Source organism: Heterodontus francisci, chromosome 16, assembly GCF_036365525.1.
Source record: "Heterodontus francisci isolate sHetFra1 chromosome 16, sHetFra1.hap1, whole genome shotgun sequence".
NCBI lineage: Eukaryota > Metazoa > Chordata > Chondrichthyes > Heterodontiformes > Heterodontidae > Heterodontus > Heterodontus francisci.
In genome coordinates, this window is record NC_090386.1 from 97,213,015 (window position 1) to 97,237,879 (window position 24,865).

At 45.6% G+C, this 24,865-nt stretch overlaps 1 protein-coding gene across 4 annotated transcripts in view; it reads left to right on the forward strand.

The window, feature by feature from the left end:
• The first annotated feature begins 816 nt into the window (after positions 1 to 816).
• The window catches only part of LOC137378393 (DENN domain-containing protein 3-like), a 211,245-nt gene continuing 187,196 nt past the window's right edge, over positions 817 to 24,865 (forward strand). The window contains exon 1 of one of the 4 annotated variants that reach the window (XM_068048680.1): positions 817 to 836. The gene's annotated coding sequence lies outside the window, so the exon portion shown is untranslated. Of the gene's footprint in view, positions 837 to 898; positions 1,214 to 18,632; positions 19,010 to 24,865 lie in introns of those variants that run through there. The other 3 variants (XM_068048681.1, XM_068048675.1, XM_068048678.1) reach the window with 3 other exon arrangements.

A 24,865-nucleotide genomic window follows, 5' to 3' on the forward strand; every position in this document is an offset into this window, starting at 1 on the left:
GGAAGTTTTCAAGACATTAAGGGTCGAGAGACAGAAACTATTTCGGGTGGTTGGGGAGTCTAAGTCTACGCGGCAGGGTCTAAAAATTAGAGCAAGACCCTTCCGGAGTAAAATTAGGAAACACTTCTACGCACAAAGGGTGGTAGAAGTTTGGAATTCTCTTCCACAAATGGCAGTTGATGTTAGATAAATTGTTAATTTTAAGTCTGAGGTTGATAGATTTTTGTTATGCAGAGGTGTTAAGGGATGTGGGGTAAAGACAGGTATATGGGGTTAGGTCACAAATCATCCATGATCTCATTGAATGGCAGAACAGGCTCAAGGGGCTGAATGGACTCCTCCTGTGCCTATGATTCAGGGTAACTGTCCAGATCTTAAGGATATATTTGGAGGTTTGTGTGTGATGAAAGTGAATTTGGAAAATGTATTCATTCATTGATCCTGGATAGTTGCCCCAGTTAGTAAATGCCTTTGAGTCAGATATGTGTGTGAGCGGAGTGAGGGATAGGAAAACTAGGGACTACATTACAACAGTAACCACTCTTCTAAAATACTTCATTGCTGTGCAGCGCTTTGAGATCACATGAGGTCATGAAAGGTGCTATATAAATGCATATTCATTCCTTCTAGATTTTGAATGAATCTGAATATTTGATTAGCAAACTTGGTGAAAAGCTGCTTTGCAAAATGGGTAAAACTGCTGAAAGTGTTTGTTTAAAGTCCGATCTGGACACCAGATTGAAATAAAGACCTTGCAGAGTACTGAACAGGAGGTTATTAAACACTGCCAGAAAAGGAGTTCTTCATGATTATCCCCATCTGCAGCTGCCTGGCTGGTAGGCGGTTATGAGATGTTATGTCATTTCTGTATTCTCTGCTGACAGAGGGAAGTATGATTAATTAGTTAGCACTCGTGAACAGTTACACAGGAACTGGTTGATACAACTGTATTCTGGCTTACTGTCTTCCTGAAAGAGTCACTGCAGTTGATCAGTCTGTGTGCAGATTACTGCTTTGGATCTCAGCCCTCTTGCTGTGTCCCAGCACCGGCTGGGTGAGGGAATGCTCCAAGGATTAATGCTGGGCCCAGGGTGGAAATCAATGCACTTTCCAATCCTTCCAGAAAGCTGAGTGTGACCTGGAGCATCTCAGAGCTCCTTGTAATGACAATTACTGAGGATCTGTAGACGCTGGGCAGTCTCTTCTCTCTCAGGTAACGGAAGGTTTAAAGAAGAAAGTTGTTGCAAAAGAAGGAAAGTTTGGACTTCAAATTGTTGGCAGAGAGCCTGCTCTCAGATGGCTCGTCCGTCTTGCCTCTGAGCAGTGTTTTCTGAAGATTTTAGTGAGTGCATGCATTGCTAGATATATCACCGGGCCAATATGTAGCAGTGTTGACGTGTGTTTCTGTGTGAGTGTGTCTGTGGGTGTCTGTGTGTCTCTCTATGTGTGGGGATCTGTGAGTGAGTGTGATTGCGTGAGTCTGTCTATGTCTATGTGTGTGACTGTGTTTGTGAGTGTTAGTGCGTGAGTGTGTGAGTATGTGTTGATGTGTGAGTGAGTGGGTGCGTGCGTGTGAGTATGTCTGTATGTGTTTGTGTGTGTGTGAGTGGGTGCGTGTGTGTGAGTGTGTCTGTATGTGTTGAGTGTGAGTGAATGGGTGCGTGCGAGTGAGTGTGTCTGTATGTGTTTGAGTGTGTGTGAGTGGGTGCGTGCGTGTGAGTGTGTCTGTATGTGGTGTGTGTGTGTGAGTGGGTGCGTGCGTGTGAGTATGTCTGAATGTGTTTGTGTGTGTGTGAGTGGGTGCGTGCGTGTGAGTGTGTCTGTATGTGTTGAGTGTGAGTGAATGGGTGCGTGCGAGTGAGTGTGTCTGTATGTGTTTGAGTGTGTGTGAGTGGGTGCGTGCGTGTGAGTATGTCTGTATGTGTTTGTGTGTGTGTGAGTGGGTGCGTGTGTGTGAGTGTGTCTGTATGTGTTGAGTGTGAGTGAATGGGTGCGTGCGAGTGAGTGTGTCTGTATGTGTTTGAGTGTGTGTGAGTGGGTGCGTGCGTGTGAGTGTGTCTGTATGTGGTGTGTGTGAGTGGGTGCGTGCGTGTGTGTATCTGCATGTGTTTGTGTGTGAGTGAATGGGTGCGTGCGAGTGAGTGTGTCTGCATGTGTTTGTGTATGAGTGAATGGGTGCGTGCGAGTGAGTGTGTCTGTATGTGTTTGAGTGTGTGTGTGTGCTGTGTGTGTGAGTGGGTGTGTGTGTGTGTGTGTGTGAGTGGGTGTGTGTGTGTGTGAGTGTGTGAGTGTGTGTCTGTATGTGTTTGAGTGTGTGTGTGTGTGCTGTGTGTGTGAGTGGGTGTGTGTGTGTGTGTGAGTGGGTGTGTGTGTGTGTGTGTGAGTGTCTGTGTGTGTTTGAGTGTGTGGTGTGTGTGCTGTGTGTGTGAGTGGGTGTGTGTGTGTGTGTGAGTGTCTGTATGTGTTTGAGTGTGTGGTGTGTGTGCTGTGTGTGTGAGTGGGTGTGTGTGTGTGTGTGAGTGTCTGTATGTGTTTGAGTGTGTGGTGTGTGTGCTGTGTGTGTGAGTAGGTGTGTGTGTCTGTATGTGTTTGAGTGTGTGTGTGGTGTGTGTGAGTGAATGGGTGCGTGCATGTGAGTGTGTCTGTATGTGTTTGAGTGTGTGTGTGAGTGTGTCTGTGTGTGGTGTGTGTGAGTGTGTTTGTGTGTGCTGAGTGTGTGTGAGTGAGTGTGTGCTGAGTGTGTGTGAGTGAGTGTGTGTGAGTGGGTGTGTGTGTGTGTGAGTGTGTTTGTATGTGTTGTGTGTGAGTGAGTGGGTGCGTGCATGTGAGTGTGTGTGTCCGTATCTATGAGTGTGTGTCAGGGTGGGACGGTGGGCACCCAGGTCTGCTGTCGTGAATTTATTTAGCTTTCCTTGTGTTGTTTAAACTGAGATAAGGAAGTGTTTTACCAGGAACGATACTCTCCATTTTTTATTTAATGGCACAAGCTTGTTGGTGAATTTCACAGCAGGAGGTTGAGAGACAAACATGAGGCCTAGTCCCACACTCAATCCTTGGGCTGTGATGTTCATTGATCTCAATCTGGGTGACCTTTTTGTGTCGAATGTTTGTGTCGACAGAGCGCCATCTTATAGATTATTTACTTTTACTTTCACAAGAAACAGGAGAGGCATGGCGTATTTATGGTGGTTCAGTGTCGGTAAAGTTGAGAGTGCTTGTAACCCACAAAGGGGAGTGTTCACAAATTTCTGTAACTGTCTTCAGTCTAAGGATTTGATTACCAGATCAATGAGGATATGTAAAGTTATTAATAAGGAAGGTCAAATAATGTTGAAGTATATGAAAAAAAGATGCTTCCTGGCCAAGAGTGATCAGAATTCAATGAAGGTTCTGGTCAGTCCACAGTTTTACTGTTAATGTGTGTGGATTCTCTGCTGAACCTGGCAGATTTTGTGTAAATGCTACTGTTCTATGTGTGGTTAGCTATTGCCAATGACAGTAATTATTCTTAGTAAATCTGTATCAACTGTAATTTTGCACACTCTGTCATGTTGAGGAGTAACTTACCAGGTAGAATATCCATTCGCTTAACCACCTGGCAGGTTTCGAGTGGACTGGCAGGTTTCGAGTGGACTGGCAGGTTTCGCGTGGACTGAAAGAAAGTTTTGCATTTCTAGAGCGCCTTTCACAATCACAGTATCTCCCAATTCACTTTATATAAGAAACGTGTCAGCCAATTTATGCCCAGCAAGATCCTACAAACAACACCTGCTAATGGCCAGATAATTTGTTTTTGTGATGTTGATTGAGGGGTTAATATTGGCCAGGACACCAAGGATAATTTCCCCGTGCTTCTTCAAACAGCGCCATGGAGATATATTACGTACACCTGAGAGGGCAGACGGTGCATCGATTTAACTGCCAGATGATGGCACCTCCGATAGTGCAGCACTCCCTCAGTACCGCACTGCAGTGTTAGCCTTGATTTTTGTGCTCAAGTCCTGGAGGAGGGGGAGAAAATTGGCAACAAAACTTTGAATGAAATAAACTGACTGCAAATATTCTTTCTACAATCTTCCATCAAATATTTCAAAATTTGGGAAGAATTCTATTTGAAGGTGTCAGGTGATTCTAATCACTGAGTTTCAGACAGCCACATAAATACCGTGGCTACAATAGCAGGTCAGAGACTAGGAATCCTGCAGTGAGTAACTCACCTCCTGTCTCCCCAAAGCCTGTCCACCATCTACAAGGCACAAGTCAGGAGTGTGATGGAATACTCTCCACTTGCCTGGATGGGTGCAGCTCCAACAACACTCAAGAAGCTCGACACCATCCAGGACAAAGCAGCCCGCTTGATTGACACCCCATCCACAAACATTCACTCCCTCCACTACCGACGCACAGTGGCAGCAGTGTGTACCATCTACAAGATGCACTGCAGCAACTCACCAAGCTGCTTCGGCAGCACCTTCCAAACCCGCGACCTCTACTACCTAGAAGGACAAGGGCAGCAGATACATGGGAACATCACCACCTGCAAGTTCCTGTCCAAGTCACACACCATTCTGACTTGGAACTATATCGCCTTTCCTTCACTGTCACTGGGTCAAAATCCTGGAACTCCCTTCCAAACAGCACTGTGGGTGTATCTACCCCACATGGACTACAGCGGTTCAAGAAGGCAGCTCACCACCACCTTCTCAATGGCAATTAGGGATGGACAATATATGCTGGTTTAGCCAGCGACACCCACATCCCAATAAATAAAGAGAATCTGTTGGTTATATTGATTAGCACAGCAGGGAGAGCTGTTCTTTGAACAGTATGATACAACCACTTACACCCACCTGAAAGAGCAGATAACAGTTTTTGTTTAGCTTCTGATGTAGGGGATAGCTCAGCAATGCAGTAGGAATGTCAGCTGTAATTTTATGCTAAGCTTCCTCAAATGGGACTTGAACCCACAACTTGCTGGTTTATAGACAACAGTGTTAGCCACTGCACTACAGCTGCCAGACTATAGAGAAAGCTGCTCTAAGGGAATGTGAAAAACTAAGGAAGAGCCATCCTAAGGCTATGTTAACACACATTGCAGTGATCAATTTCATTGAGAAAAGGGCTTCCAACCTGCAATATTGGGGGGCATTGTATTGCTGACAGTCTCAGAGCAGGTCATGTGACTACCCACTCACGTACCGAGACAAAGATAAGGGACTTGCAAGAAATCATTTAGATTTAGATTTAGAGATACAGCACTGAAACAGGCCCTTCGGCCCACCGAGTCTGTGCCGACCATTGACCACCCATTTATACTAATCCTACACGAATCCCATATTCCTATCACATCCCCACCTATCCCTATATATTTCCCTACCACCTACTTATACTGGGGCAATTTCTAATGGCCAATTTACCTATCAACCTGCAAGTCTTTGGCTGTGGGAGGAAACCGGAGCACCCGGAGGAAACCCACGCAGACACAGGCAAACTCCACACAAGCAGTACCCAGAATTGAACCTGGGTCGCTGGAGCTGTGAGGCTGCGGTGCTAACCACTGCGCCACTGTGCCGCCCATTTGTGTCAAATATGTATGATAAAACAAGAAATCAATACATCAAAAACTGGACAGGACATAAAAGATAATGGGACATTCCATGAAAGCCTTTTCTTTTCTATTAATGAGCATAATTGCTGCAATTATGCCCTGGAATAATTTTTGCAACAACTTGTACATTCATATGTGCTGCTGTACAATAAGGACAATGCTTCCTGTGTCTGTAAACTACTCAAGTGGGATTGTTTCAGTTGCCAGAATAGAATTGAACCGCCCAATGGCCATGTGCCCAGCTCATTACAATGACAGCTTAGGCTTCAGTTACATGCATGTGACATACTGGTATCTTCACTGTCCAATTTCATGACAGAAACATAGAAACATAGAAAATAGGAGCAGGCGTAGGCCATTCGGCCGTTCGGGTCTGCTCCACTATTCAAAAAAGATCATGGCTGATCGTCTAATTCAGTACCCTGTTCCTGCTTTCTCCCCATATCCCTTGATCCCTTTGGCATTAAGAAATATATCTATCTCCTTCTCGAATATATTTAATGACTTGGCCTCCACTGCCTTCTGCGGGAGAGAATTCCACAGGTTCACCAGCCTCTGATTGAAGAAATCTCTCCTCGTCTTGGTTCTAAATGGCTCACCCCGTATCCTGAGACTGTGATCCCTGGTCCTGGACTCCCCAGCCATCGGGAAATCCTCCCTGCATCTAACTTGTCTAGTCCTGTTAGAATTTTATAGGTTTCTATGAGATCCCCTCTCGTTCTTCTAAACTCTGGTGAATATAGGCCTAGTCGACCCAATCTCTCCTCATACGCCAATCCTGCCATCCCAGGAATCAGCCTAGTAAATCATCTTTACACTCCCTCCACGGTAAGAACATCCTTCCTCAGATTTTGTAACAGAGTGTAATTCTGTATAACCCCTCACAGTTCAGTTGCATTACTTTTTGCCTTTGGCTGAGATTTCTGATCTTCTCACACAATAATGCAAGCTGAAAGTTGAGCTGCGCTAGAGAAGAAGCTATAAGCAAGTTTGGAGCAATTTTCGCAACGAAAATCCAATGTTAATCATTTCCAGAACTTTTGGGAATGTAAAATCGAGCCATGGAATGCTTGCCTTTGTTTACAGAACAAAGCAGGGCTAAGTTAGGGCAAAAGAAAAAGATCTTGTTTCTCGTTTCTTTTAAAAGATAAAGCAGATGCTAGGAGTTTTTTAAAAAATCATTCTGTGTCTGGGAAGAACCTGAAATTTTGTCTGATTTTATTTGATAGACACTCGGGAAGAACATGTACTGAGTGAGGTACGCTTAAAGAGGCATCTTAGGATCACAGTCCTTTGATTGGTGATCTAGTCAATGATAAAAAATAACTTGCATTTATATAGTGCCTTTCACAATCTTATGGCATCCCAAAACTCTTCACAGCCAATGAAGAATTATTGAAGTGTAGTCACTGCTGTAATGTAGGAAACACAGCAGCCAATTTGTGCACAGCAAGCTCCCAAAGTCAGCAAAGTGATAAATGACCAATTAATCTGTTTTCATGAATAAAAGCAAAATACTGTGGATACTGGACAAAAAACAGGAAGTGCTGAAAATACTCAGAAGGTCTGGCAGCATCTGTGGAGAGAGAAACAGAGCTAATGTTTCAGGTCTGTTTTTTTAAAATTCATTTGTGGGTGTTACTAGATAGGCCAGCATTTGTTGACCATCCCTAATTGCCCTTGAACTGAGTGGTTTACTCGGCCATTTCAGATGGCATTTAAGAGTCAACCACACTGCTGTGGATCTGGAGTCACATGACCAGGTAAGGATTACAGATTTATTTCCCTGAAGGGCATTAGTAAACCAGATGGGTTTTTACAACAACTAACAATGGTTTCCTGGTCAATTCCAGATTTATACCTGCCATGGTGGGATTTGAATACCATGTCCCAGAGTCTTAGCCTGGGCCTCTGGAATACTAGCCCAGTGACATTACCATGACACCATCACCACCCCTGCTTTTTCGTTCAAATAGTGCTTTGGGATCTTTTATGTCCCTGTGAGAGGGCAGATAAGGCCCCAGTTTAATGTTTTATCTGTAAGACAGCACGAGGAGTGTCACAAACAAAAACTGAGAATACTAGAAATATTCAGTAGGTCAGGCAGCATCTGTGGAGGGAGAAAAGAGCTAATGTTTCAGAGTTCTGAGAATTTTCATCATATTCTGTTTAAGATTTCCAGGATTTTGTATTAGTAGGGTCACGATAGATTAAAATTCTGGCACAAAACTTGAACCCTCAATTTTCTGGGGTAGAAGCAAGAAGTTAAGTGCTGAGCCACAGCCTTGAATTACACTAGCTGCATGTAAGGCTTGCCCCTTGTGTTGTACAATTCTTCCTGTGACAATTCAAATTCCAGATGCATCAGTACGTCAGACACCATCAATAACAACCTGCATTTTTATAGCACCTTTAACATAGTAAAATGCCCCAAAATGCTTCACAGGAACTGTTAGGACAGGTGACCAAAAGCTTGGTCAAAGAGGCAGGTTTTAAGGAGCATCTTAAAGGAGGAGAGAGAGGCGGAGAGGGTTAGGGAGGGAATTCCAGTACTTAGGGCCCAGGCAGCTAAAGGCAGGGCCACCAGCGGTGGAACAATTAAAATTGGGGATGCATAGAAGGCCAGAATTGGAGGAATACAGAGTTCTCAGATGGTTGCGGGGCTGGAGGAGATTACAGAGATAGAGAGGGTCGAGGCTATGGAGGGAATTGAAAGCAAGGATCAGAACTTTAACACTGAGTCATTGCTAGACCTGGAGCCAATGTAGGTCAGTGAGCACGGGGGTGATAACTGAACAGTAATGACTCTCCCTAGTTGCAATCAGCACAGATCCTGAATGGAACCTAGGATCTGTGCTGCATCATATGGTGGATTTACCCAGTCAGCCATCACTGGAGAGCAGTTCAAAGACTTTAGAACCAGTATAACATGAAGCAGAATTAACTTCATGAAAGCAGCAACTGATTGAACTGGGAATGGGGTCTGTCATTTCTCTTAAACGAGTTTGGCAGGGGGATGGGGACCTGAGGACCCAGTTGGGACAAAATCTGAAATGAAAATGGAAGGCAGAAAATTAGTGCTCAAGGGTCTCTATTTCAATGCAAGGAGTATAGCAAATAAAACAGATGAGCTGAGGACACAGATAGGGCACAGATAGACACATGGCAGTATATCATAGCTATGACAGAAACATGGCTTAAAGAGGGAGAGGAATGGCAGCTCAATGTTCCTGGTTACAAGGTTTTCAGACGCGATGGGGAGGGGGATAAGAAAGGAGGGGGGGTGGCAATTTTGGTCAAAGAAACAATTACAGCTGTGAGGAGGGATGATATAGAGTCATAGAGTCGTACAGCATAGAAACAGGCCCTTCGGCCCACCTCGTCCATGCCGACCTTAATGACTATCTGTACCAATCCCACCTGCTGCATTAATTCCATATCCCTCTATGCCTTGCTCATTCAAGTACCTGTCCAGATGCCTCTTAAATGTTGCTACTGTTCCTGCCTCCACCACCTCCTCTGGCAGCTCATTCCAGATACCCACTATTCTTTGTGTGAAAAATTTACCTCTTTGATCGATCCCCTTTAAACCTCCTCCCTCTCACCTTAAATCTATGCCCTCTAGTTTTAGTCACCCCCACCATGGGAAACAGACTCTGGCTATCTACCCTATCTGTGCCTCTCATAATTTTATATACCTCTATCATGTCCCCTCTCGGCCTCCTTCGCTCTAGGGAAAACAGACCCAGCCTATCCAATCTCTCTTTATAACTCAAGACCTCCAAACCAGGCATCATCCTTGTGAATCTTTTCTGCACCCTCTCTAGCTTAATCACATCTTTCCTGTAGTGCGGCGACCAGAACTGCACACACTACTCCAAATGCAGCCTAACCAACGTTATGTACAACTGTAACATGACGTCCCAACTCTTGTACTCAATGCCTCGGCCGATGAAGGCAAGCATGCCATATGCCTTCTTCACCACCCTGTCTACCTGTGGTGCCACTTTCAAGGAACTATGTACTTGCACCCCAAGGTCTCTCTGCTCAAGAACAGTCCCCAGGGCCCTGCCATTCACTGTATATGTCCTGCCCTGGTTTAACTTCCCAAAATGCATCACTTCACACTTGTCTGCATTAAATTCCATTTGCCGCTCCCTTGCCCACTTTCCCAGTTGATCTATATCCTGTTGTAACCTTAGACAACCCTCTTCACTGTCCAGTATACCACCAGTTTTGGTGTCATCTGCAAACTTACTAATCATGCCCCTTACATTCACATCCAAGTCATTAATATATATGACAAACAACAGAGGGCCCAGCACCGATCCCTGCGGCACACCACTGGTCACCGGCCTCCAATCTGAAAAACAAACCTCCACTACCACCCTCTGCCTCCTATCACCAAGCCAATTTTGTATCCAATTTGCTAGCTCACCCTGGATCCATGTGTTCGAACCTTCCGGACCAGCCTGCCATGCGGGACCTTGCCAAAGGCCTTGCTAAAGTCCATGTAGAGAACGTCCATCGCCCTGCCCTCGTCAATCCTCTTGGTCACTTCCTCGAAAAGCTCAAATTCGTGAGTCATGATTTCCCGCGCACAAAACCATGCTGACTATCCCTAATCAGACCATGCCTTTCCAGAAGCATATAAATCCTGTCTCAGAATCCCTTCCACTAACTTTTCCACCACTGATGTAAGGCTCACTGGCCTGTAGTTCCCTGGCTTATCCCTGCTGCCCTTCTTAAATAAAGGCACAACATTAGCTATCCTCCATAATAAAAACAAGAAATGCTGGAGCCACTCAGCAGGTCTGGCAGCATCTGTGGAAAGAGAAGCAGAGTTAACGTTTTGGGTCAGTGACCCTTCATCGGAACTTCCGAAGAAGGGTCACTGACCTGAAACGTTAACTCTGCTTCTCTTTCCACAGATGCTGCCAGACCTGCTGAGTGGCTCCAGCATTTCTTGTTTTTATTTCAGATTTCCAGCATCCGCAGTATTTTGCTTTTATATTAGCTATCCTCCAGTCTTCCGGTACCTCACTCGTGCCTAACGATGATACAAAAATCTCTGCCAGGGCCCCAGCAATCTCCTCCCTTGCTTCCTATACCATCCTAGGATACACCTGGTCAGGCCCTGGAGATTTATCCACCTTAATGCGCTTCAAAACCTCCAACACCTCCTCCTTTGTAATGTTGATATGCTCCAGGATATCGGTGTTCCCTCCCTTGAACTCACCAGCTTCCATGACCCTCACCATGGTAAATACGGACGACAAGTATTCATTTAAGACCACGCCCATTTCCCGTGGCTCCACACATAGATTCCCACACTGATCCTTAAGGGTACCTACTCTCCCTAGCTACCCTTTTACTCTTAATTACTAATAGGATCTTTTAGGATTCTCCTTTATCTTATCTGCCAGGGAAATCTCATGGCCCCTTTTCGCCCTCCTAATTTCCTTCCTAAGTGTAGTCCTACATCCCCTATACTCCTCGAGGGACTCACTCGATCCCAGCTGCCTATACCTGACATATGCCTCCTTCTTTGTCCTGGCCAGACCCTCAATATCCCTCATCAACCAAGGTTCCCTAAACTTGCCAGCCTTGCCCTTCCATCTAACAGGAACATGCTGGCCCTGAACTCTTCCTATCTCACTTTTAAAAGCCTCCCACTTGCCAGACCTCCCTTTACCTGTAAACAGCCTCTCCCATTCAACTTTTGAGAGTTCCTTCCTGATGCCATTGAAATTAGCCTTCCCCCAATTTAGGACTTCAACCTGAGGACCAGTCCTATCCTTTTCCATAACTATCTTGAAGCTAATAGAGTTATGGTCACTGGTCCCAAAGTGCTCCCCCACTGACACATCAACCACCTGCCCATCCTCATTTCCTAAGAGGAGGTCGAGTGTAGCCCCTTCTCTAGTAGGGCCATCCACATACTGCTTCAGAAAACTATCCTGGACACACTGAACAAGTTCTTCCCCATCTGATCCCTTAGCACTAAGGCAGTCCCAGTCAATATTAGGGAAGTTAAAATCACCTACTATTACAACCCTATAATTCCTACACCTATCTGTGATTTCCCTACATATATGCTCTTCCACGTCCCTCTGACTATTAGGGGGCCGATAGTATAATCCCATCAAAGTGATCATCCCTTTCTTAATTCTAAGTTCCACCCATGTGACCTCACTGGACATTCCCCCCGGGATATCCTCTCTAAGTACTGCTGTGATGTCCTCCCTAATCAATAGTGCAACTCCCCCTCCTCTCTTACCTCCACCTCTGTCACGCCGGAAGGATCAGTACCCCGGAACATTGAGCTGCCAGCCCTGCCCATCCCTCAACCACGTTTTCGTAATAGCTATAATATCACAATCCCATGTCCCGATCCATGCTCTGAGTTCATCTGCCTTACCTGTAAGGCTTCTTGCATTAAAGTAAATGCAGTTTAGCCTACCAAACCTTCCACACTCCCTGTCCTGCCCCTGCCCGGCCTGCCTCTTGGACTTGCTTGCTTTAACCTCTACATTTGCCTCAACTATCTCATCGGAGAGACTACTACTTTGGGTCCCACCCCCCCTGCCAGACTAGTTTAAACCCTCCCGAGTAGTGCTAGCAAGCCTCCCCGCAAGGATATTGGTCCCCTTCCAGTTTAGATGCAACCCGTCCTTCTTGTACAGGTCACCTCTGCACCAGAAGAGATCCTAATGATCCAAGTAGCTGAAGCCCTCCCGCCTACACCAGCTCTTCAGCCACGCATTCATTTGCCTGATCCTCCTATTCCAACCCTCCCTAGCACGTGGCACAGGGAGTAATCCTGAGATTACAACCCCAGAGGTCCTGCTTTTTAACCTTCTGCCTCACTCCCTATATTCACTTTGCAGGACCTCATCTCTCTTCCTGCCTATGTCGTTAGTACCAATATGGACCACGACCTCTGGCTGCTCACCCTCCCTTTTCAGAATGTCCTGCAGCCGCTCCGAGACATCCTTGACCCTAGCACCAGGGAGGCAACATACCATCCTGGAGTCTCGTTTGTGGCCACAGAAACGCCTATCTGCACCCCTTAAGATACAATCCCCTATCACTATAACTCTTCCAACCCTTTTTCTCCCCTGCTGTGCAGCAGAGCTCTCCGTGGTGCCACGAACTTGGCTGTTGCTGCTTTCCCCTGGGAGGTCATCCCCCCCAACAGAATTAAAGCAGTATATCTGTTTGAGAGGGGGATGGCCACAGGGGACTCCTGCACTACCTATATGTTGGAAGGATCATCAAATTAATGTTCTGATGAAAGATCACAGACCTGAAACGTTAACTCTGTTTCTTTCTCCACAGATGCTGCCTGACCTGCTGAGTATTTCCAGTACTTTGTGTTTTTATTTCAGATTTCCCACATCTGCAGTATTTTGCTTTTAATCAAATGAGGCCATATGGATTGAGCTAAGGAACAAAAAAGGGGCAATCACACTGCTGGGAGTGTACTATAGACCCCCAAACAGTCAGAGGGAGATGGAAGAGCAAATAGGTAGGCAAATCTCCAAGAAATGCAAAAACAATAGGGCAGTAATAGGGGATTTTTACTACCCCAATATTAACTGGATCATAGAAGGAGACCATTCAGCCCATCATGTCTGTGTCGGCTCCAGTTTTAGTGTGAAAGGAATTGAGGGAGCAGAATTCTTGAGGTGCATTCAGGAGAACTTTTTTGGCCAGTATATAGCAAGTCCAACAAGAGGGGGTGCAGTTTTGGACTTAGTTTTAGGAAATGGAGATGGGCAGGTGGAAGGAGTGGCAGTGGGAGAGCATTTTGGTGATAGTGATCACAATTCAGTCAGTTTTGACATAATCATGGAAAAGGACAGAGATGGAGCAGGAGTTAGAGTTCTCAATTGGGGCAAGGCCAATTTAACTAAACTGAGAAGTGATTTAGCGAAAGTGAACAGGAAACAACTACTTGAAGGTAAATCGGTGTCAGAGCAGTGGGAGGCGAAGGGGAGATTCAAGGGGTTCAGAGTAACCATGTTCCCACAAAGAAAAAAGGTGAGACGGCCAAATCTGGAGCCCCATGGATGTCTAGGAGATTATATGGTAAGATAAGACAGAAAACAAAAGCTTATGCCTGACACAGAGAACTCAATACTACAGAAAGCCGAGAGGAGTATAGTAAGTGGAGGGTAAAATCACAAAAGGAAATTTGGAAAGCAAAGAGAGGGCATGAAAGATTATTGGCAAGCAAAATCAAGGTGAACCAAAGCTGTTTTAGGTTAGTTTAGTTATACAGCACTGAAACAGGCCCTTTGGCCCACCTAGTCTGTGCCGACCATCAACCACCCATTTATACTAATCCTACATTCCTACCACATCCCCACCTGTCCCTATATTTCCCTACCACCTACCTATACTAGTGGCAATTTACCTACCAACCTGCAAGTCTTTTGGCTTTTGGGAAGAAACCGGAGCACCCGGAGAAAACCCACGCAGACACAGGGAGAACTTGCAAACTCCACACAGGCAGGACCCAGAATTGAACCTGGGTCGCTGGAGCTGTGAGGCTGCGGTGCTAACCACTGCGCCACTCAATACGTTAAGAGTAAGAGGATAACTAAGGAAAGAGTCGGCCCAAAAAAGACCAAGAAGGTAACCTATGTGTAGGGGCGGAAGATGTGGGTATGGTTCTCAATGAATACTTTGTGTCTGTCTTCACAAAAGAGGGGGAGGATGCAGATATTGTAGTTAAGAAGGAGGAATGTGAAGTATTGGATGTGATAAACATAGGGAAAGAGGATGTATTAATGGGATTAGCATCCTTGAAAGTGGATAAATCGTCAGGGCTGGATGAAATGTACCCCAGGCTGTCAAAAGAAGCCTGGGAGGAAAATGTGGATGCTCCGACCATCGTTTTCCAGCCCTCACTGGATACAGGTGTGGTGCCGGAGGATTGGAGAACTGCTAACGTTGTGCCTTTGTTTAAACAGGGAGCGAAGGATGGACCGAATAATTACAGGCCAGTCAGTCTAACCCCAGTAGTGGGCAAATTATTGGAATCTATTTTGAGAGACAGGATAAACTATCACTTTGAAAGGCACAGGTTAATCAAGGATAGTCAGCATGGATTTGTTAAGGGAAGATCTTGTCTGACTAAATTGATTGAATTTTTTGAAGAGGTAACAAGGTGAATTGATGAGGGTTGTGCAGTTGATGTGGTCAACATGGATTTTAGCAAGGCTTTTGACAAGGTCCCACATAGCAGATTGGTTAAAAAAATAAAAGTTCATGGAATCCAGGGAAATGTAGCAAGGTGGATACGAAATTGGCTCAGTGGCAGGAAACAAAGGGTAATAGTTGACGGGGGGTTTTGCACTTTGCAGGGCTCAGTACTGGGTCCCCTGCTTTTTGTGGTGTATATTAATGATTTGGACATAAATGTAGGGGGCATGATCAAGAAGTTTACAGATGACACAAAAATTGATCGTGTGGTTGATAGCGAGGAGGATAACTGTAGGCTGCAGGAAGATATCGATGGACTGGTCAGGTGGGCAGAAAAGTGGCAAATGGAATTTAACCCAGAGAAGTGTGAGGTGATGCATTTGGGGAGGTCAAACAAGTCAAAGGAATACACAATTAATGGGAAAATACTGAGAAGTGTAGAGCAAATGAGAGACCTTGGAGTGAATGTCCACAGATTCCTGAAGGTAGCACGACAGGTCGATAAGGTGGTGAAAAAGGTACATGGAATCCTTTCATTTATTAGCCAAGGTATAGAATATAAGATCAGGGAGGTTATGCTGGAACTGTATAACTCATTGGTTAGGCCACAGCTTGAATACTGTGTGCAGTTCTGGTCACCTCATTACAGAAAGGATGTAATTGCACTAGAGAGGGTACAGAGGAGATTTATGAGGATGTTGCCAGGACTGGAAAAATGCAGCTATGAGGAAAGACTGGATAGGCTGGGATTGTTCTCCTTGGAACAGAGGAGGCTGAGGGGATATTAGATTGAGATGTACAAAATTGTGAGGGGCCTGGATAGAGTGGAGGTCAGTGACAAGGGGGAATAGATTTAAAGTGATTGGTAGAAAAACTAGAGGGGACATGAGGAAAAATGTTTTCACCCAGAGGGTGGTGATGATCTGGAACTCACTGCCTGAAAGGGTAGTTGAGGCAGAAACCCTCAACTCATTCAAAAGGAGTCTGGATATGCACCTCAAGTGCTGTAACCTGCAGGGCTACGGACCAAATGCTGGAAGGTGGGATTAGAATAGGTGGATTGTTTTTCAGCTGGCACAGACACGATGGGCCAAGTGGCCTCTTTCTGTGCCATAAACATCCTATGATTCTATGATTCCTGGGTTTACTTCCTCAAGTTTTGAAGATTAATAAGTGATCACATTAAAGTTTTTAAGATGATTAAAGGATTTGACAGGGTCGAGAGAAAGAAACTATTTCCACTGGTGGGGGGAGTCCAGAACAAGGGGGCAGAACCTTAAAATTCGAGCCAGGCCATTCAGAGTGATGTCAGGAAGCACCTCTTCACACAAAGGGGAGGGGAAATCTGGAACTCTCTTCCCCAAAACGCTGTTGAGGCTGGGAGTCAAGTGAAAATTTCAAAACTGAGAATGTTATATTTTTGCTATCCAAGGGTATTAAGGATTATGGAATGAAGGCAGGTAGAGTTAAAATACAGATCAGCCTGGCCTAATTGAATGGTGGAACACGCTTGAAGGGCTGAATAGCCCCCCCTTGTTCCCTATGTTCCTGAGGGTGGATATCTTTTTAAAACTTCCTCGTTGAAGAGCAGTAAAGAAGGAAATTTCCAAACTGGCTGAAAAACACAAGTAGACGGAAAGATCCCCATATATAATAATATATTTACAACTCATCAAAAAAACTGTTTGCTTCTGCTGTGAGACTTCTTCACACTGACTGTAAAAAGCTGAGAAGCCTAAAAACCGAAACTGTTTTCTCCTTTGTTCGTGCTTTGCTATGAGTTGATGCAGGACTCTGATAGGGGCATCATTATAGAGCAGTCAAAGGCTTCAGGCATAGTTTCCTTGATGCTCCAGTGGGTTCATGCACTAGAGGACCCCATTCTTCCATCCCGGGCACAGTGGAGAGACCCCCCACCCCTGTCCACTTCCCCACACCTCCCAAAGCTCTGCTGCTCTGGGAACAGAGAGAGTTTACAAGTGTTACTGCCAGAGATAGAAACCCAGGGAATGGTGCAGAAAGAATGAGACTGGGTGAAGGGTAGAGACAGCCCAATGCTTGCCTGTGACCAGTTCTCTCACCATCATACAGACCCCCAAGAGTCTCACACCCCTATGGCGTTGGAGGACTGACGTCTGTACATCATAAACCCAGCAGGCAGCCACTTGGGAGGGGAAGGAATCCAGACAATGCTTTGATTCAGGAGTGGGCCGCTCTGTGGATAGGGATGGACCGTTCCCAAGTTTGGGAAGTTCTTCTTTTTTCATTCTTGGGTTGCGGATGCAGCTGGCAAGGCTAGTAGTTTTTAAATCTCCAGCCCCACAACCCTCCTAGATCTCTGTGCTGCTCTAATTCCAGCCTCTGAATCAGAGCATCTCTGATTTTAATTGCTCCACCATTGGCGGCCGTGCCTTCAGCTGCCTGGGCCCTAAGCTCTGGAATCCCCTCCCTAAACCTCTCTGTCTCTCTAACTCCCTTTCCTCCTTTAAGATGCTCCTTAAAACCAACCTCTTTGACCAAGCTTTTGGTCACCTGACCTAATATCTCCTGATTTGGCTCAGTGTCAAATTTTGTTTGTTAATGTCCCAATGAAGCACCTTGGGAAGTTCTACAATATTGAAGGTGCTAGATAATTGCAAGTTGTCATTGTTATTTACAGACCATTGCAAAGCTTAATCCCATAGGATTCTAAATGGAGTCCACTGATTCCAGCTGTAGTAGATGTATTTGCTTTTATTTGCTTTGGCTGCTAGTTGGAGGCCTAATGATGGAGTAGGGATGGGTTAAATATTACAGCCTAGAGCTTTCTCCTTGGACGAAACCCAGAAATTGCATTTGCAGTTGTACACATTTTACTCATGCCAAGTTACACCCAATTTCATCAGGAAAATGAACTTCAATGGAGTGTAATCTGGAATAAATCACTGTAAACGTAGAATTATATTGAATCAACATCACTGAGCAGCCAACTTGACCCAGTCTATGCTTGTGTTTATGCTCCACTTGAACCTCCCCCATCTTTCTTTATCTCACCCTATCAGCATAACCCTCTATTCCTTTCCCCCTCATGTGTTTGCTCAGCTTCTCTTTAAACATATCTATACTATTCACCTCAACAACTCCCTGTGGTAGCGAGTTCCACATTCTCACCACTCTCTGGATGCTCTTCCCCACAACAGTAAACATTCTCCGTCTCCACCCTATCAAAACCTTTCACAATTTTGGAGGCCTCGATCAGGTCACCCCTCAGCCTTCTCCTTCTAGAGGAAAAAGACCCAGCCTGTTCATCCTGTCCTGAAACCTATAACCTCACTTGTCTGGCATCACCTCGTAAATCTTTTTTGCACTCTCTGCAGTGTCTCTATATCCTTTTTACAGTATGTAGACCAAAACTGTTCACAGTACTTTGGGTATAGTCTAGCCAAGGTTTGATACAGGTTTCGCATAACTTCTCCCCTTTTCAGTTCTATTCCTCTGGAAATAAAGCCTAGTGTTTGGTTTGCTTTTTTAAATTCTTATTTTTCAGGTAATATATGCCATTTTTCTTACCAAAATGCAATACCTCACGTTTATCTATGTTCAAATTCATTGGCTAATTATATTCTAATTCTGCAAGTTTATAAATATCCTCTTGTAATTTGTTGCAGTTCTCCTCAGTGTTAACAATTCACCACCCTTCCCCCACAAAATTGGTGTCATCCACAAATTCAGAAATTGTTGTTTTTGATTCCAAAGTCCAAATTGTTAATGTAAATAGTGAACACCGGTGGTTCCAGCACTGATCCTTGCATAGCGGAGCAGAGCTGCGGCTGACGGACCTGCGTGGAATTTGATCCGGAGTGTCGGCTGGTGGACCTGCGTGGAATTTGATCCGGAGCGGTGGCTGGTGGACCTGCGTGGAATTTGATCCGGAGCGGTGGCTGGTGGACCTGCGTGGAATTTGATCCGGAGCGGCGGCTGGTGGACCTGCGTGGAATTTGATCCGGAGCGGCGGCTGGTGGACCTGCGTGGAATTTGATCCGGAGCGGCGGCTGGTGGACCTGCGTGGAATTTGATCCGGAGCGGCGGCTGGTGGACCTGCGTGGAATTTGATCCGGAGTGTCGGCAGACTCCCTGTGTCTCTCAGCATGTGCTGAGACTCGAAAAGAGAAAACAAAACTTACAGTGACACCATGGGAATTCTGCAAGGTGATTGGTTGGATAAGTAACAACTGTTAGTGCATTTAAATTGCTTTAAAAAGGGGAAGCTTTTTTTTTAAAACTCAAGTGCTAAGGTGAGTAGTACTACTTAAATAAGTGTACTTTGTTAAGGACTTTAGATTGTACTGGGTAGTGTTTGGAGTAGAACAAGACCCCTAGTGTAATTAGTATTTTTTAAAGGGAGTAACTAAATTAATTTAAGGGTAAGTCATGGCAGGAGAGCTCAGCCCCGTGATATTCTCCTCCTGCGCTATGTGGGAAATCAGGGACGCTTCCAGTGGCCTTGACGACCATGTGTGCAGGAAGTGTATCCAGCTGCAGCTACTGACTACCCGCATTACGGAGCTGGAGCTGCGGATGGATTCACTGTGGAGCATCCACGATGCTGAGGACGTCGTGGATAGCACGTTTAGTGAGGTGATCACACCGCAGGTAATGGCAGCACAGGCAGAAAAGAGATGGATGACCACCAAGCAGAGTAGTGGGCGTAGGCCGGTAGTACAGGAGTTCCCTGTGGCCATCTCCCTCTCAAACAGGTATACTGTTAAGGGGGATGGCCTCCCAGGGAAAAGCGGCAAAAGACAGGTCCGTGGCACCAAGGATGGCTCTGCTGCACAGCAAGGGGGGAAAAGGAGTGGAAGATCTATAGTGATAGGGGGTTCTATCGTAAGGAGTACAGATAGACGTTTCTGTGGCCGCAAACAAGACTCCAGGATGGTATGTTGCCTCCCTGGTGCTAGGGTCAAGGATGTCATGGAGCGGCTGCAGGACATTCTGAAGAGGGAGGGTGAGCAGCTAGAGGTCGTGGTACACATTGGTACCAACGACATAGGTAGAAAAAGGGATGAGGTCCTGCAACTAGAATTTAGGGAGCTAGGTAGCAGATTAAAAAGCAGGACCTCTAAGGTTGTAATCTCTGGATTACTCCCGGTGCCACGTGCTAGTGAGTATAGGAATAGGAGGATAGAGCAGATGAATGTGTGGCTGAGGGGATGGTGCAGGAGGGAGGACTTTAGTTTCCTGGATCACTGGGTCTGTTTCTGGCAAAGGTGGGACCTGTACAAGTTGGACGGGTTGCACCTGAACCGGAATGGGACCAACATCCTTGCTGGGAGGTTTGCTAGTGCTGTTGTGGGGGTGGGGGGGTTTAAACTAATTTGTCAGGGGGATGGGATACAGAGTGGAGGTACAGTAGGGGGTGATATAGAACAGAAAGTGAGTCTGCCTGGAAGGCAGAGCAAATATAGACCTGGTAAGGCACAAGGGAAAAATGCAAGGTTGGATTGCATCTATTTCAATGCAAGGAGTCTTACTAGTAAGGCAGATGAATTGAGGGTGTTGATTAGCACATGGGATTATGATATTATTGCTATCACAAAGACATGGTTGAGGGAGGGGCAGGACTGGCAGCTCAATATTCCAGGGTATAGAATCTTCAGGCACAACAGGGGAGGAGATAAAAGAGGAGGTGGCATTGCACTGTCAATTACTGCAGTAAGGACGGATGACATCTTAGAAGGCTCCTCAAATGAGGCCATTTGGGTAGAACTTAAAAACAAAAAGGGGGCAATCACTTGGCTGTGTGTGTACTACAGGCCTCCAAATAGACTGGGAGAGATAGAGGAGCAGATATGTAGGCAAATCTCTGAGAGGTGTAAAAATAATAGGATAATAATAGTAGGGGATTTCAACTTCCCCAATATTAACTGGGATAGTCTTAGTGCAAAAGGCTTAAAAGGGGCGGAATTCTTAAAATGCATACAGGAGAGCTTTTTGAGCCAGTATGTAGAAAGTCCTACAAGAGAAGGGGCAGTACTGGACTTAATCCTAGGGAATGAAGTCGGTCAAGTGGTAGAAGTGTCAGTGGGGGAGCATTTCGGGGATAGTGACCATAACTCTGTAAGATTTAAGGTAATTATGGAAAAGGACAAAGATGGACCGGAAATAAAGGTACTGAATTGGGGGAAGGCTGATTTCAATATGATAAAACAGGATCTGGCCATAGGGGACTGGGAGCAGCTACTTGTAGGAAAGTCGACATCAGACCAGTGGGAGTCATTCAAAGAGGAAATTGTGAGAGTTCAGAGCCAACATGCACCCGTTAAGAACAAGGGTAGGACTAACAGGCCCAGGGAACCCTGGATGTCAATGGATATAGAGGATTGGATCAGGAAAAGGAAAGGAGGCTTATGGCAGATTCAGAGTGCTGAAAACAGCAGAGGCACCAGAGGAGTATAGAAAGTGTAGGGTGGCACTTAAAGTAATTAGGAGAACGAAGAGGGGACATGAAGAAGCAATGGCAGGCAAGATAAAGGAAAATCCCAAGGCGTTTTATAAGTATATTAAGGGCAAGAGGATTAGCAGGGAAAGAGTAGGGCCCATTAAGGACCAACGTGGCAATCTTTGTGTGGAGCCAGAGGACATAGATGAGGTTTTAAATGATCACTTTTCATTTGTGTTCACTCTGGAGAAGGACGATGTAGGTGTAGAGATCAGGGAGGGGGATTGTGATATACTTGAACATATTAGCATTGAAAGGGAGGAAATATTAGCTGTTTTAGTGGGCATAAAAGTGGATAAATCTCCAGGCCCAGATGAGATGTATCCCAGGCTGTTATGTGAGGCAAGGGAGGAGATAGCAGGGGCTTTGACACAAATTTTCAAATCCTCTCTGGCCACAGGAGAAGTAGCAGAGGATTGGAGGACAGCGAATGTGGTATCATTATTCAAGAAGGGTAGTAATGATAAACCAGGTAATTACAGGCCGGTGAGTCTAACATCAGTGGTTGGGAAAATATTGGAAAAATTTCTGAGGGACAGGATTAATCTCCACTTGGAGAGGCAGGGATTAATCAAGGATAGTCAGCATGGCTTTGTCAGGGGGAGGTCATGTCTAACTAATGATTGAATTTTTCGAGGAGGTGACTAGATGTGTTGATGAGGGTAAAGCAGTAGATGTAGTATACATGGATTTCAGTAAGGCTTTCGAGGTTAGGTTCCGCATGGGAGATTGGTTAAGAAGTTAAGAGCCCATGGGATCCAGGGCAATTTGGCAAATTGGATCCAAAATTGGCTTTGTGGCAGGAGGCAGAGGGTGATGGTGGAGGGTTGTTTTTGCAATTGGAAGCCTCTGACCAGTGGTGTACCACAGGGATCGGTGCTGGGACCCTTGCTGTTTGTAGTGTACATTAAGATTTAGATGTGAATAAAGGAGGTATGATCAGTAAGTTCACAGATGACATATAAATTGGTGATGCTGTAAATAGTGAGAAGGAAAGCCTTAGATTACAGGATGATATCGATGGGCTAGTAAGATGGGCGGAGCAGTGGCAAATGGAATTTAATCCTGAAAAGTGTGAGGTAATGCATTTTGGGAGGACTAACAAGGTAAGGGAATATACAATGGATGGTAGGACCCTAGGAAGTACAGAGGGTCAGAGGACCTTGGTGTACTTGTCCATAGATCACTGAAGGCAGCAGCACAGGTAGATAAGGTGGCTAGGAAGGCATATGGGATACTTGCCTTTATTAGCCGAGGCATAGAATATACAAAGAACAAAGAACAAAGAAAATTACAGCACAGGAACAGGCCCTTCGACCCTCCAAGCCTACGCCGATCCAAATCCTCTACCTAAACCTGTCGCCTATTTTCTAAGGGTCTGTATCTCTTTACTTCCTGCCCATTCATGTATCTGTCTAGATACATCTTAAAAGATGCTATCGTGCCCACGTCTACCACCTCCGCTGGTAATGCGTTCCATGCACCCACCACCCTCTGTGTAAAGAACTTTCCACGCATATCCCCCCTAAACTTTTCCCCTTTCACTTTGAACTCGTGTCGCCTTGTAATTGAATCCCCCACTCTGGGAAAAAGCTTCTTGCTATCCACTCTGTCTATACCTCTCATGATTTTGTACATCTCAATCAGGTCCCCCCTCAACCTCCGTCTTTCTAATGAAAATAATCCTAATCTACTCAACCTCTCTTCATAGCTAGCGCCCTCCATACCAGGCAACATCCTGGTGAATCTCCTCTGCACCCTCTCCAAAGCATCCACATCCTTTTGGTAATGTGGCGACCAGAACTGCACGCAGTATTCCAAATGTGGCCGAACCAAAGTCCTATACAACTGTAACATGACCTGCCAACTCTTGTACTCAATACCCCGTCCGATGAAGGAAAGCATGCCGTATGCCTTCTTGACCACTCTATTGACCTGCGTTGCCACCTTCAGGGAACAATGGACCTGAACACCCAAATCTCTCTGTACATCAATTTTCCCCAGGACTTTTCCATTTACTGTATAGTTCACTTTTGAATTGGATCTTCCAAAATGCATCACCTCGCATTTGCCCTGATTGAACTCCATCTGCCATTTCTCTGCCCAACTCTCCAGTCTATCTATATTCTGCTGTATTCTCTGACAGTCCCCTTCAGTATCTGCTACTCCACCAATCTTAGTGTTGTCTGCAAACTTGCTAATCAGACCACCTATACTTTCCTCCAAATCATTTATGTATATCACAAACAACAGTGGTCCCAGCACGGATCCCTGTGGAACACCACTGGTCACACGTCTCCATTTTGAGAAACTCCCTTCCATTGCTACTCTCTGTCTCCTGTTGCCCAGCCAGTTCTTTATCCATCTAGCTAGTACACCTTGGACCCCATGCGCCTTCACTTTCTCCATCAGCCTACCATGGGGAACCTTATCAAACGCCTTACTGAAGTCCATGTATATGACATCTACAGCCCTTCCCTCATCAATCAACTTTGTCACTTCCTCAAAGAATTCTATTAAGTTGGTAAGACATGACCTTCCCTGCACAAAACCATGTTGCCTATCACTGATAAGCCCATTTTCTTCCAGATGGGAATAGATCCTATCCCTCAGTATCTTCTCCAGCAGCTTCCCTACCACTGGTCAGGCTCACCGGTCTATAATTACCTGGATTTTCCCTGCTACCCTTCTTAAGCAAGGGGACAACATTAGCAATTCTCCAGTCCTCCGGGACCTCACCCGTGTTTAAGGATGTTGCAAAGATATCTGTTAAGGCCCCAACTATTTCCTCTCTCGCTTCCCACAGTAACCTGGGATAGATCCCATCCGGACCTGGGGACTTGTCCACCTTAATGCCTTTTAGAATACCCAACACTTCCTCCCTCCTTATGCCGACTTGACATAAGAGCAGGGAGGTTAGGATGGAGCTGTATAAAATGCTAGTTAGCCCACAGCTGGAGTACTGTGTACAGTTCTGGGCACCGCACTATAGGAAGGATGTGATTGCTCTGGGGAAGGTGCAGAGGAGATTCACCAGGATGTTGCCTGGGCTGGAGCATTTCAGCTATGAAGAGAGACTGAAAAGACTAGAGTTGTCCTCCTTGGAGCAGAGAAGTCTGAGGGGGACATGATTGAAGTGTACAAGATTATGAGGGGCATTGATAGGTTAGATAGGTAGAAACCTTTTCCCTTAGCAGAGGGATCAATAACCAGGGGGCATAGATTTAAGGTAAGGGGCAGGTGGTTTAGGGGGGATTTGAGGAAAACCTTTTTCACCCAGAGGGTGGTTGGAATCTGGAACACACTGCCTGAAGAGGTGGTAGAGGCAGGAACCCTCACAACATTTAAGAAGTATTTAAATGAGCACTTGAAATGCCATAGCATATAAGGCTATGGGCCAAGTACAGGAATATGGGATTAGAATAGTTGGGTGCTGGATGGCCGGCACAGACACGATGGGCCGAAGGGCCTGTTTCTGTGCTGTATAACTCTATGACTCTATAACAGTACTTACCACCTTCTGCCACTCTGAATAACAACCCTTTACTTGCACTTGCACTCTG